The sequence below is a fragment of the Bos taurus genome, chromosome 16, assembly GCF_002263795.3.
Source record: "Bos taurus isolate L1 Dominette 01449 registration number 42190680 breed Hereford chromosome 16, ARS-UCD2.0, whole genome shotgun sequence".
NCBI lineage: Eukaryota > Metazoa > Chordata > Mammalia > Artiodactyla > Bovidae > Bos > Bos taurus.
The window spans coordinates 5002215-5015691 of record NC_037343.1 but is presented as its reverse complement, the minus strand read 5'-3'; the positions used below and the strand labels follow the sequence as shown (position 1 = coordinate 5015691).

The 13477-nt window shown below is 39.9% G+C and overlaps 1 protein-coding gene across 1 annotated transcript in view; it reads right to left on the bottom strand.

Moving 5' to 3' along the window:
- The window catches only part of LOC506707 (zona pellucida sperm-binding protein 3 receptor), a 62479-nt gene extending 51754 nt beyond the window's left edge, over positions 1 to 10725 (bottom strand). The window contains exon 1 of the mRNA XM_002693872.7: positions 10539 to 10725. The gene's annotated coding sequence lies outside the window, so the exon portion shown is untranslated. The remainder of the gene's footprint in view (positions 1 to 10538) is intronic.
- Between the last annotated feature and the right edge of the window lie 2752 nt (positions 10726 to 13477).

Here is a 13477-nt window from a genome sequence, read left to right as displayed (position 1 = left end):
TCAATATAGTGAAAATGAGTATCCTACCCAAAGCAATTTATAGAATCAATGCAATCCCTATCAAGCTACCAATGGTATTCTTCACAGAGCTAGAACAAATAATTTCACAATTTGTATGGAAATACAAAAAAAAACTCGAATAGCCAAAGCTATCTTGAGAAAGAAGAATGGAACTGGAGGAATCAACCTACCTGACTTCAGGCTCTACTACAAAGCCACAGTTATCAAGACAGTATGGTACTGGCACAAAGACAGAAATATAGATCACTGGAACAAAATAGAAAGCCCAGAGATAAATCCACACACATATGGACACCTTATCTTTGACAAAGGAGGCAAGAATATACAATGGATTAAAGACAATCTCTTTAACAAGTGGTGCTGGGAAAACTGGTCAACCACTTGTAAAAGAATGAAACTAGAACACTTTCTAACACCATACACAAAAATTAACTCAAAATGGATTAAAGATCTCAACGTAAGACCAGAAACTATAAAACTCCTAGAGGAGAACATAGGCAAAACACTCTCCGACATACATCACAGCAGGATCCTCTATGACCCACCTCCCAGAATACTGGAAATAAAAGCAAAAATAAACAAATGGGACCTAATTAAACTTAAAAGCTTCTGCACAACAAAGGAAACTACTAGCAAGGTGAAAAGGCAGCCTTCAGAATGGGAGAAAATAATAGCAAATGAAGCAACTGACAAACAACTAATCTCAAAAATATACAAGCAACTTCTACAGCTCAATTCCAGAAAAATAAATGACCCAATCAAAAAATGGGCCAAAGAACTAAATAGACATTTCTCCAAAGAAGACATACAGATGGCTAACAAACACATGAAAAGATGCTCAACATCACTCATGATCAGAGAAATGCAAATCAAAACCACTATGAGGTACCATTTCACACCAGTCAGAATGGCTGCCATCCAAAAGTCTACAAGCAATAAATGCTGGAGAGGGTGTGGAGAAAAGGGAACCCTCTTACACTGCTGGTGGGAATGCAAACTAGTACAGCCACTATGGAGAACAGTGTGGAGAGTCCTTAAAAAACTGGAAATAGAATTATGATTGCTTATGATCCAGCAATCCCACTGCTGGGCATACACACTGAGGAAACCAGAAGGGAAAGAGACATGTGTACCCCAATGTTCACCGCAGCACTGTTTATAATAGCCAGGACATGGAAGCAACCTAGATGTCCATCAGCAGATGAATGGATAAGAAAGCTGTGATACATATACACAATGGAGTATTACTCAACCATTAAAAGGATTCATTTGAATCAGTTCTAATGAGGTGGATGAAACTGGAGCCTATTATACAGAGTGAAGTAAGCCAGAAAGAAAAACACCAATACAGTATACTAATGCCTATATATGGAATTTAGAAAGATGGTAACAATAACCCTGTGTACGAGACAGCAAAAGAGACACTGATGTATAGAACAGTCTTATGGACTCTGTGGGAGAGGGAGAGGGTGGGAAGATTTGGGAGAATGGCATTGAAACAGGTATAATATCATGTATGAAATGAGTCGCCAGTCCAGGTTCGAACTATGATACTGGATGCTTGGGGCTGGTGCACTGGGACGACCCAGAGGGATGGTATGGGGAGCAAGGAGGGAAGAGGGTTCAGGATAGGGAACACATGTATACCTGTGGTGGATTCATTTTGATATTTGGCAAAACTAATACAATATTTTAAAGTTTAAAAATAAAATAAAATTTAAAAAATAAAACAAAAATGAAGATATAGAAAAACATAACAGTGAGGTATATAAGGTAAAGATTATTTCTGGGCAACAGTAATTAGTGCTTCCATTTTTTTGGCAGGTAAGGAATGTGTGATAGAGACAAATGGTGAAAGATAGGACTGATTAGAACTGGGATTTATTGAGTTTTCAGTGCCAAGGTTAGGAGTTTGGTTAGGAAATGGACAGCCACTGATTTAAGTGACATGATTTGCTTTGCTTTGGGGATCACTATGACAGCTGTGAACAAGATAGACTGAAAGAGGCAGAGAGAGAGGACAGGGAGATTAAGAAAATTATTGCAATTGGCCAGATAAACCAATGGAAATGCTCTGAACAAGGAAATGGCACAGGAATTAGGTAAGTAGAAGCAAATGAAAGAAAAGTGAGAAATGATGAGACAGAGGAAAGGAGTTACACCTATTGATCTATCTATTATTTACCAACTTATATATCTATCTGTAGCTATGTACGTTTCTTATGGCAGCTATCAACAAGAACAGTAATCCTTTGGGTCAATTCAAACTTTTAAAAGCATCGGTTTTGCCACCAAAAAGAAAGGAAAGAGAGAGAGAGGGAAAGAGAGGAGTGGGGGAGAAAGGAAGGAAGGAGGAAAGGGGAGAGGCATTCCTGGTGTTTTTCTTGGTTCTGGTCTTTCATTAATCAGAGACGTCTTTAATGGCCTGCCCTATTGGGCCATTTTTACCCCGTAATTGGGGGATAAAACCTCAAATACTCTTAGTTTACTTAAGAAATAGTCCTTTTATCTAAAGCGATATATAAAATTGTTGTTGTTTAATCGCTAAGTCACCTCCAACTCTTTGCAATCACATGGACTGTAGCCTGCCAGGCTTCTCTGTCAGTGGCATTTCCCAGGCAAGAATACTGGAGTGGGTTACCATTTCCTTCTCTAGAGGATCTTCCCAACCTAGGGACTGAACCTGCATCTCCTACTTGTTTATCACTCTTTACCACTGAGTCACCTGGGAAGCCTGATATATGAAATTAAGTTTCAGTAAAATCCAAAATTTCACTTTTTACTCTAAAAACTGACATAGATTGAGATGGTTTCATATTACCATTGACCCTTAATTATACTAATTGCCAGCAGATGCCCACTTAAGTCAAAGCAGTTTTCTCTCTATTTTCCCCAAAGCTGTCACTGTGCTCCTTGCTACGGGGGGAAGCTTATGGTACCTCTCACATTGTACACAGCAGCTTAACTCTCTTTTTTTCCAAATGTATACACACTTTGTTATGGGATAAAGTAGCTTTTCAAGTAAGGGTAGAAAGATGAATTTTTACAATGAATAGTGTTGACCTAATTGGGGGAAATAGCTGGATTTCTACCTCACAGTATTTCAAACAAATTCCAAATGGAATTATATGCACATGAAAAATGAAACTATCTGAGATGTTGTTCCTAAGAAATCTTTGCCCATTCTTTCAAAAATATACTAGGAGAAAAATGTCATGAGATCCTGAATCCATAAAAGAAAAGATTGCTGCTAAATATGATTTCCTCCCTCCTCTGAACATTTTGTTTAGGTGTGTTTTGTATGCAATAAACCTATGTATGAATGTGCAGTCTGGTAGTTTAACCCATGTGGCACCTGTGAAGCCACTTCTACACCTTCATCAACCACAGTCTTCCCCTCATCATCCAGCCCTCCAGCCTCTTCCTATTCCCTCTGCACCCTTCCCCAGCAACCTCTGGCCTGCTGTCTGTCACTGAAGGATAGTTTGCATTTTCTAGAAAGCTGTGTGACCAGAAACATACAGGTATACTCTTATTTGTCTGGTTTCTCGCTCTCATAGAATTATTATGAGATATATGCATATTGTTGTGTGTATTTGTGCTATATTGGCTGCTTCCTTTGTATTCCTGGATAATACTATATGACTGCATCAGAATGTGCTCATCCATTCATCCATCAATAGGCATTTGGGTCTTTTTCCACGTGGTGTTGAAACTAGAGCTACTGTGCTCATGGTGTGCAAGTCATTGTGAGGACAGGTGTTTGCAGTTCTTCTAGAGGATGCCTAGGAATGGAATGGCTAGGTCATGTGGTAAGTTGTTTGACTTCTGAAGGGAACTGCCCAAGTGTTCTCCATGTCAGCTACACCATGTCACATTCCCACCAGCAGCTTGGGGGATTCCAATTTCTCTCCATCCTCACCAAGACCTGTCACTGTTGGTCTATCTGATGACAGTCATCCTCATGGATGTGCAGTGGGATCTCACTGTGGTTTTGATTTGTGTCCCCATGTGATTAATTATGCTATACAACTTTTCATGTGCTCATTGGCCATCTGTATCTCATCACTATGAACAAAGCTAGTGGAGGTGATAGAATTCCAGTTGAGCTATTCCAAATCCTGAAAGATGGTGCTGTGAAAGTGCTGCACTCAATATGCCAGCAAATGTGGAAAACTCAGCAGTGGCCACAGGACTGGAAAAGGTCAGTTTTCATTCCAATCCCAAAGAAAGGCAATGCCAAAGAATGCTCAAACTACCACACAATTGCACTCATCTCACACGCTAGTAAAGTAATGTTCAAAATTCTCCAAGCCAGGCTTCAGCAATACATGAACTGTGAACTTCCTGATGTTCAAGCTGATTTTAGAAAAGACAGAGGAACCAGAGATCAAATTGCCAACATCTGCTGGATCATGGAAAAAGCAAGAGAGTTCCAGAAAAACATCTATTTCTGCTTTATTGACTATGCAAAAGCCTTTGACTGTATGGATCACAATAAACTGTGGAAAATTCTGAAAGAGATGGGAATACCAGACCACCTGATTTGCCTCTTGAGAAATCTGTATGCAGGTCAGGAACCAACAGTTAGAACTGGACATGGAACAACAGACTGATTCCAAATAGGAAAAGGAGTACGTCAAGGCTGTATATTGTCACCCTGTTTATTTAACTTATATGCAGAGTACATCATGAGAAACGCTGGACTGGAAGAAGCACAAGCTGGAATCAAGATTGCCGGGAGAAATATCAATAACCTCAGATATGCAGATGACACCACCCTTATGGCAGAAAGTGAAGAGGAACTCAAAAGCCTCTTGATGAAAGTGAAAGTGGAGAGTGAAAAAGTTGGCTTAAAGCTCAACATTCAGAAAACGAAGATCATGGCATCTGGTCCCATCACTTCATGGGAAATAGATGGAGAAACAGTGGAAACAGTGTCAGACTTTATTTTTCTGGGCTCCAAAATCACTGCAGATGGTGAATGCAGCCATGAAATTAAAAGGCACCTGCTCCTTGGAAGGAAAGTTATGACCAACCTAGATAGCATATTCAAAAGCAGAGACATTACTTTGCCAACAAAGGTTCATCTAGTCAAGGATATGGTTTTTCCTGTGGTCATGTATGGATGTGAGAGTTGGACTGTGAAGAAGGCTGAGCGCCAAAGAATTGATGCTTTTGAACTGTGGTGTTGGAGAAGACTCTTGAGAGTCCCTTGGACTGCAAGGAGATCCAACCAGTCCATTCTGAAGGAGATCAGCCCTGGGATTTCTTTGGAAGGAATGATGCTAAAGCTGAAACTCCAGTACTTTGGCCACCTCATGCCAAGAGTTGACTCACTGGAAAAGACTCTGATGCTGGGAGGGGTTGGGGGCAAGAGGAGAAGGGGACGACAGAGGATGAGATGGCTGGATGGCATCACTGACTCAATGGATGTGAGTCTGAGTGAACTCCAGGAGTTCGTGATGGACAGGGAGGCCTGGCCTGCTGCGATTCATGGGGTCGCAAAGAGTCGGACACGACTGAGCAACTGATCTGATCTGATCTGATCTGATCTCTTCCTTGGTGAAATATCTATTCACATGCTTTGCTCAGTTTTTAAATCTTTAATTGGAGGATAGTTGCTTTACAACATTGTGTTGGTTTCTGCCATGCAACATCATGAATCAGCCATAAGTATACATAGCCCCCTCCCTCTTGAACAGCCCATCCCATTCATCTAGGTTGTCACAGAGCACCAGGTTGAGCCACCAGTGATACAGAGCAACTTTCCACTAGCTGTCTATTTTAGCAGCGGCTTAGCTCTTTGATTGAGTGAAGACTCAAATCACACTAACTTTCTAAATCTTGCAATCACACCACTCCTCCAAACTTATCTCCTGCATGTGTACCCAATCCTCCTGCCTCATTCCACATGCTCTATTCATGACTTCAATTCTGCCAAAAATTCAGTCAACATAATAGCAAATTTGTCTATAACAAGTAATGTTGAGTATATATGGAATGAGTCAGCATGTTCTGCAAGCATGCAGAAATAGAAATCTAAGTCTCTGAGGCATTCACACCATCCCACTTCTGCGACACAGGGTCACCATCTGTTTGCTTGAGACTGAGGGGGTCTTCTAGGATGTGAGGCTTTCCATACTAAAACTGGGACAGCCCCAGGAGAGGCGGGACCACTGACCACCTTTGTCCAGTCGCCATCTGGGATGTCTCCTTACCACCTTCCTCTAAGGCAGAGGGAGCTGTCACAAGACAATTTGTACATGATGAAAACCAAACAACTCCAAGCTCACAGAACTATTCAAAAATATTTAAATCTTCCCAAAGAAAAAGAAAAAACTGTAGTTTGTCAGTAAGCCAGTAATTTGCTAGCTATGGTAAACTGGTCATTTAATGAAAGGAATAAAAAATCTTAAAATACTAAAATGTTGGCAAAGAAGTAAATGGCTTTAAATTTTTGTAATGACACTTTAAAATGAAAATTTCCTCTAAATAACTCCATATTTGTACTTAAGTTTATAAGGAAAATATATGCATTGAATACACTCGTTGTAAATAATAGACTCTAACAACACTAGCTCTGACACGTGATCAGTGCATTGGACAGTCTTAAAATGATGTTAAGTATATTCTCATGACTATCTTCAATTGAAATTATTTGTATTCTTCAATATATTCTGAAATTTTCAAACACTTTTCCACTGTCTTACTAGTTCACATCTTACCTGTCTACATCATCTGCTCTTTCACCCTTTCCTCCATTAAATCCCACCCATTTTCCAGACACATCTCAAACACTGGTCCTATCCAAAATTCCAGCTTCCATATTCCAGTTACAATTTCAGTTCAGTTCAGTTCAGTCGCTCAGTCGTGTCCAACTCTTTGTGACCCCATGAATCGCAGCACACCAGGCCTCCCTGTCCATCACCAACTCCCAGAGTTCACCCAGACTCACGTCCATCGAGTCAGTGATGCCATCCAGCCATCTCATCCTCTGTCGTCCCCTTTTCCTCTTGCCCCCAACCCCTCCCAGCATCAGAGTCTTTTCCAATGAGTCAACTCTTGGCATGAGGTGGCCAAAGTACTGGAGTTTCAGCTTTAGCATCATTCCTTCCAAAGAAATCCCAGGGCTGATCTCCTTCAGAATGGACTGGTTGGATCTCCTTGCAGCCCAAGGGACTCTCAAGAGTCTTCTCCAACACCACAGTTCTAAAGCATCAGTTCTTCAGCGCTCAGTGCTCATAATTCTATTTTAATTGCAACTTGGATTACAGCTAATGTCAAAAGTCTGTCTTTCAGCTAAACCATAAACTCCTTGAAGTGAGAGGGTGAAAACCCTCATTTATGACCGCCTTGCACAGAAAAGGTGCTGAACAAATATTTCTAAATTTATGACAAAATATGCTTTAAAGAGGAAAAAATGCTTCATGTCCATTTCTATCTGTGTGTGTGTGTGTGTGTGGTCAGATTGTATTTATCTTAAAGATGTTGTTTAGTCACTAAGTTGTGTTCAACTCTTTTGCTACCCCATGGACAGATGGGATTTCCTAGGCAAGAATGGGTTGCCATTTCCTTCTCCAGGAGCTCTCCCTAACCAAGGGATTGAATCAGCATCTCTTTATTTTAGTAAGATACTACCAGGTGATTTCATTGTAGGTTCCAAGGTTCCCCTTCCCCATCTTTAACCTGAGTCAATGTCATCAACCAGTTAATGGAGAGCAATGGCATAAGACCAGTAAAAGGAGAGTGAGAGAGAGTAATAAAAAATGTTTCTCCTTTCTCTGCAGCTCACAGCCAAGTTAGGCAATGATGGCAAATGGAAAATGATGGGAAATGATTTCACTCCTTTTATCTCAACGTATCAAGGCCACAGCCAAAGTGTTATCTACAGAGGAGGACAGTGTGTGGCCAGTACACATGTGTGAGCTCTGGAATCAGGCCCAGGCCATGTGGATTTTACTCCTGGTTCTACCACATGCGAAATGTGTTCCCATGGCAAGATACTCAGCTAAGCCCAAATTTCCTCTATAAAAACTACACAATTCTCTGACAATTGTTGAGAAAATTAAATAAGAATATTTTCTGTAAAGGGCTTGGCATAGTCACTGAAACTGCCATGGTGCTGGCAGTTGTTAAACCTAGGGAAGACAGGGACAGAACTGGAATTAGCATGTGACTCTGCTGGAAGGTGAACTCCTAGAAGACAAAACATCATCACAATAATGATCTAAACTTATAATGACTGGTGGCTACAATTCCAGGAGTTTTTAACTCAGCCCTGGTGCAGAGGAAGGCACGCTGGATTTCAGCCAGAAGCCTTGGTCTGGCCTTCACTATGGCTCATGGTAATAGAGAAACCCAGTGCCATACCCAGACCATGGGGCATCCATAGAGCTCTATTCTGGGCTGCTTCTTCCCTCACCTTAACTGTCTTCCTGGGAGGAGCTCATCAGCTTCCTGACTCTGACCATCATCCATGAATCATTCACGGATCTCTGCGCCCAGCTATCTCTGGTTTTTATGGGGCATGTATGTTAATAAAAATCTTATAAAATAAAAACCTTATTCTACCCTCTTTCATCCCACATGTAATCATTTTATAAAAAGATTTACTAAGAAATAATTCACAAACCACAAATTTCACCTACTTCAAGCATAAAATTCACAGCTTTCAGTACATTCACAGAGTTGTATAACCATTACCACCATCTGATTTTTGAATATTTTTATCACTCCCAAAGAAGTGCTATATCCATTAGCAGTCACCCCCCAATGTCTATCTCCCTCCCAGGCCCTGGCAACCACTAACTTACCTTCCATCTCTGTGGATCTGTCTATTCTAGACTTTTCATATAAATAGAATCATATAGTGTATGGGATTTTGTGATTGGCTTCCTTCACTTAGTATAATGTTTTAGGGTTCATTGATATCATAACTTTAGTACTTCATTCCTTTTTATAACTGAATAGTATTCTGCTCTATGACTATTCCACCTCTTGTTTTTCCATCCTTTAGCTGATGGACATTTGGGTTGTTTCCACTTTTGAGCTATTAGGAATAATTCTGCTATGAACATTCATGTACATTTTTGTGCATATACACTTGTTTTCATTTTTTTATTGGGTGTATTCCCTTTTTTCTAGGACTAGAATTGCTGGATCATACAGTGACTCTAGGTTTAATATACTGATGAACTGCCAAATAATTTTCCAAAGTGACTGCATCATTTTACATTCCCAGCAGCAGTGAATGAGGGCTCCAGTTTCTCTGCATTATCCCTCAGCACTTGAAATTGGTTGTCTTTTTTAATTTAGCCACCTTAGTATGTATGAAGTGGTACCTCATTGTGGGTTTGATTTACATTTCTCTAATGTCTAATGATGTTGAATATTTTTATGTGCTAATTATTATATGGATATCTTCTTTAAAGAAATCTCTATTAAAAATCATTTGCTCATTTCTAATTGGGTTAATTGTCTTTTTGTTTCTAAGTTGTATGAGGTCTTTATATATTCTGGATACAAGCCACTTGTCATCCTGTGGGATTTCTACTTATTATTGATAGTATCTTTTGAAGCACAAATGTTTTTAATTTAGGTGAATTTTTAATTTATTTTTTAATTTTGTTGCTTATGTATTGAAGAAACCATTGCCTAACTCAATGTGAAGATTTTATTCCTATAATTTCTTCTAAGTGTTTCACAGTTTTAGTTCTGCTTGTCTGAGATCCATTCTGAGTTTTGGTGTTTTGTTTTGTTTTGTTTTAATGCTTCTGCTTATTCTAGCTACTTTACTTTCACTCTCCTTTTACTACCAGTTTAAGTCAGAACAGATGCAGCCAAGGTAAGTAGTGGGTGAAATGAATGAATTCGCAACCAAAATGCAAGTATGCCATGCTCAACCAAGGTAGAAGAGAATTTCAAGGCAGAAGAGAACAATGCCAATTACGGAAAGTGAGGAGAGAAAAGAGGTGAGGAAGACTATGATTTCATGCTTAAAAGACTGAATAGAGGGTTACCAGTATCCACTTATTATCTACAAATCTTTGCTTTCAAAGACTGATGACAGGTAGATGAAATCTCCAAAGAGAAACCTAACACATTTGCTGAATGCAGGCTCTGAAAACCAGACCTTCTATGTCCTACTTTCTCACTGGACCCCTCTTGTCTTTCCAGCAAATCTGAGTTACTTCCAGCTTCTTCTCCCAGACGTGAGACATAGGCAGAAAACCAACAAACACACATATTTTAGAATCAGTAAAAATAGCATCTTACACTCCTGATTTACTTTCCAATTTATTTCATTGGTAGGCAAGTCTTCAAAAAAATTTAAATACTTTTCAAGTCCCACAAACCGTTTTATTTCTACCACAAAACATAGGAATCCTGAAAGGATTTCTGATGAACAGACACTTGATTATTTCTCTCTGCCTTATCCTTTGAAGCCTTCACTCCTCAGACAAAAACATCAGTCTCTTCCTTAAGGTAATCTGAGTGCTTAGTAAATTACTTACCTGTAGGTTTCTGAACAAGAAACAGACTCCACAGTGTTGCCTTGATTTCTTTCTCTCAGAATGAGTTACCTTTGATCTCAGATATTCTTAACCCTCTCTACAACAGAATTTATCACAACATCCTTGCCTTTCAAGCAAGTGCTCAGCTGAAAATCCTCTGAGTTCCAGCAATGTGATTGGTGGCTGTCTGGTCAGGTAAAAATGAGCAGTTGGCATAGATAAGAAGTAACCGTTAATTGTCCTTGCAAATGATTAACTGCAGAGAAAAGTGTCAGTAGATATTTAATTTCCTCCTTCCCCTTAACCAGTCTTCAAATTGATAACATGTCATAATAGTTCATTGTTCCCTTTGCTTACCTTGCCCATGAGGGATAATTAGAAGGATGATTCCCATGACCTAACCAAAAAAAGAACAGTGTTCACTGGGGAAAAAAATGTAGAACTGGAGGCTAGGAAAGCTGGATCTATGATATCTTCCTGTCCTGGGGTCTGGATTTTATTTGCTGAAAAATGAAAGCATTAAAACCTGCTACTCCTAACTCAGAGTGTTAGATGAAGAACTAGCTCCTATAATTGTTTAAACAATGCATAAATAAAATCCACCTTAAAGCTCATCTCACCAGCAGCAATTGAGATAGTGCATGAATGTGTGTACTAAGTCGCTTCAGTCATGTCTGACTCTCTGTGACCCCATGGACTGTAGCCCACCAGGCTCCTCTGTCCATGTGTTTCTCCAGGCAAGAATACTGGAGTGGGTTGCCATGGCTTCCTCTAGGGGACCTTCCTGACCCAGGGATCCAACCTGTGTCTCTTGTGTCTCCTGCATTGGCAGGTGGATTCTTTTACCACTGAGCCACCTGAGTCCATAATACATATTGTATGATCCCAATAATAAAAAGAAATAAATCAACCCCAAGCTTGTAATTGGACTTACTGGGTAACTCAGTGGTTAAAGGTCCACTTGCCAATGTAGGAGACGAAGGTTTGAACCCTGGGTTGGGAAGATCCCCTGGAGAAGGAAATGGCAACACGCTCTAGTATTTTTGCCTGGAAAATTCCATGGACAGAGGAACCTGGTGGGCTACAGTCCGTGGGGTTGCAAAAAGTCGGACATGACTCAAGTGACTGAGCATGCAAGCTAGTAATTAAGGATGCATACTTATTTCATAAATAACATAAAGGGAGTGACCACTACACATCCAGAGAGTGGTGATGTTTGGGGTTAGGGGGAAGTGATAGGACAATGATGGAGGCATAACGAAATCATGTAAGACAAAGTTGTGGCAGACAGAATTGGAGCCTTTCTGAAGTAAATTGAAGATATATTTCGGAGGTGGATAGAAACTGAATAGATAAGAAATACTATGATATTGAACCAGAGTCTCCTACATGCTCAGAGAAGGCAATGGCAACCCACTCCAGTACTTCTTGCCTGGAAAATCCCATGGACGGAGGAACCTGGTAGGCTGCAGTCCATGGGGTCGCTAAGAGTCAGACACGACTGAGTGACTTCACTTTCACTTTTCACTTTCATGCATTGGAGAAGGAAATGGCAACCCACTCCAGTGTTCTTGCCTGGAGAATCCCAGGGACGGGGGAGCCTGGTGGGCTGCTGTCTATGGGGTCGCACAGAGCCGGACACGACTGAAGCAACTTAGCAGCAGCAGCTCCTACATGCTGAGTAGGAGCATCTATACTGTCTTAGTTCCCAAACACTCTTGAAAGATTTGGATTCGAAAGTGAGGACTTGATTAAAACCATCACATAGGTACATCGATTGTTGTCTGAGGCCAAATTTGTTGCTCGTGATTAAAGCATGATACAAATGTCATCACTAAACATTTGTATCCTCAAATATTACCCATGACAAAGGTGTTCTGACTATAAGTGCCCTCTTGCTGGAGCCAGATCCTCTCAGGGCTTTGTAATTTCAGTGTGAGGGCATTTATGCGTTTGCTGATGAGATCTTTAATATTTTCTTCTTTATAGCAAAACTTCAGAAGTAACAGTTAGAATCCCCAGTCTGTTCCTTCTGATTCTCACTCTATCCCTTTGTCATTTTGTTCACTATTTACTTTTCTGACATGTCCTTTTCTATGGATCTAATTGTAGGCAATCCTTGAAGATTGCTTTTATCTATGAATTGTTTGTTTTTTCCTTTATCTATGGATTTTTTTTATTTTGGGAGCATTCTCAATGTCCATGGAGAATCACATATTTTGGGGGGTATAAAGTTTTTAAACACAATATCAAAGGTGAAAACAAAGGGGAAAATGCTTAACTCAAGTATAATTTTTACACCATTCACACCTCAAACAGTAGAAAAGATAATAAAATAATTAAAACATATATAACAAATTAAGACTTAACACTATAAAGAGAAAAGACTTTTTTACAAATCATTCCAAAAATAGAACTAGCACATAAAAATATGGACAAAGAACAAGTAAATCAGAAAAGGAGATATTTCATAGGTTGGGTTAACCAATGAATAGTTCATACATTCCATTCCCTGAGAAATAGATTCAAAGATGGAGGCTGCACGCAGATGGGTCATTCAGGAGTCCTTTCAGGAACATTGCCTTAAAGGCATGATGGGGACAGGATTGGGTGCAGGGACAAGCTGACCTGAGAAGCAGTTGCATCAGAAGTTACAGCAGATCCCCCGGGGCACTCAAAAGATGGAAGATCAAGGTCAAGGGAGGTGAGCCTTTGAAACACTGTATCAACCTGTGAATAATTATCAGATGCCCTCAAGGAGAGATTGCAAATTTAGGTGAAAATTCATTAAAACTCAGGTTTATTTATTATTTTATTCATTTATTATTTATTATTTTATTCATTAAAACTCAGGTGTTCCCCCAAAATGCCTTATGGTGGTTAAAAATCCAGATTCTCAGGCTCTATCCCCTAAAGAAATACATCTGGTAAGGCTTCAA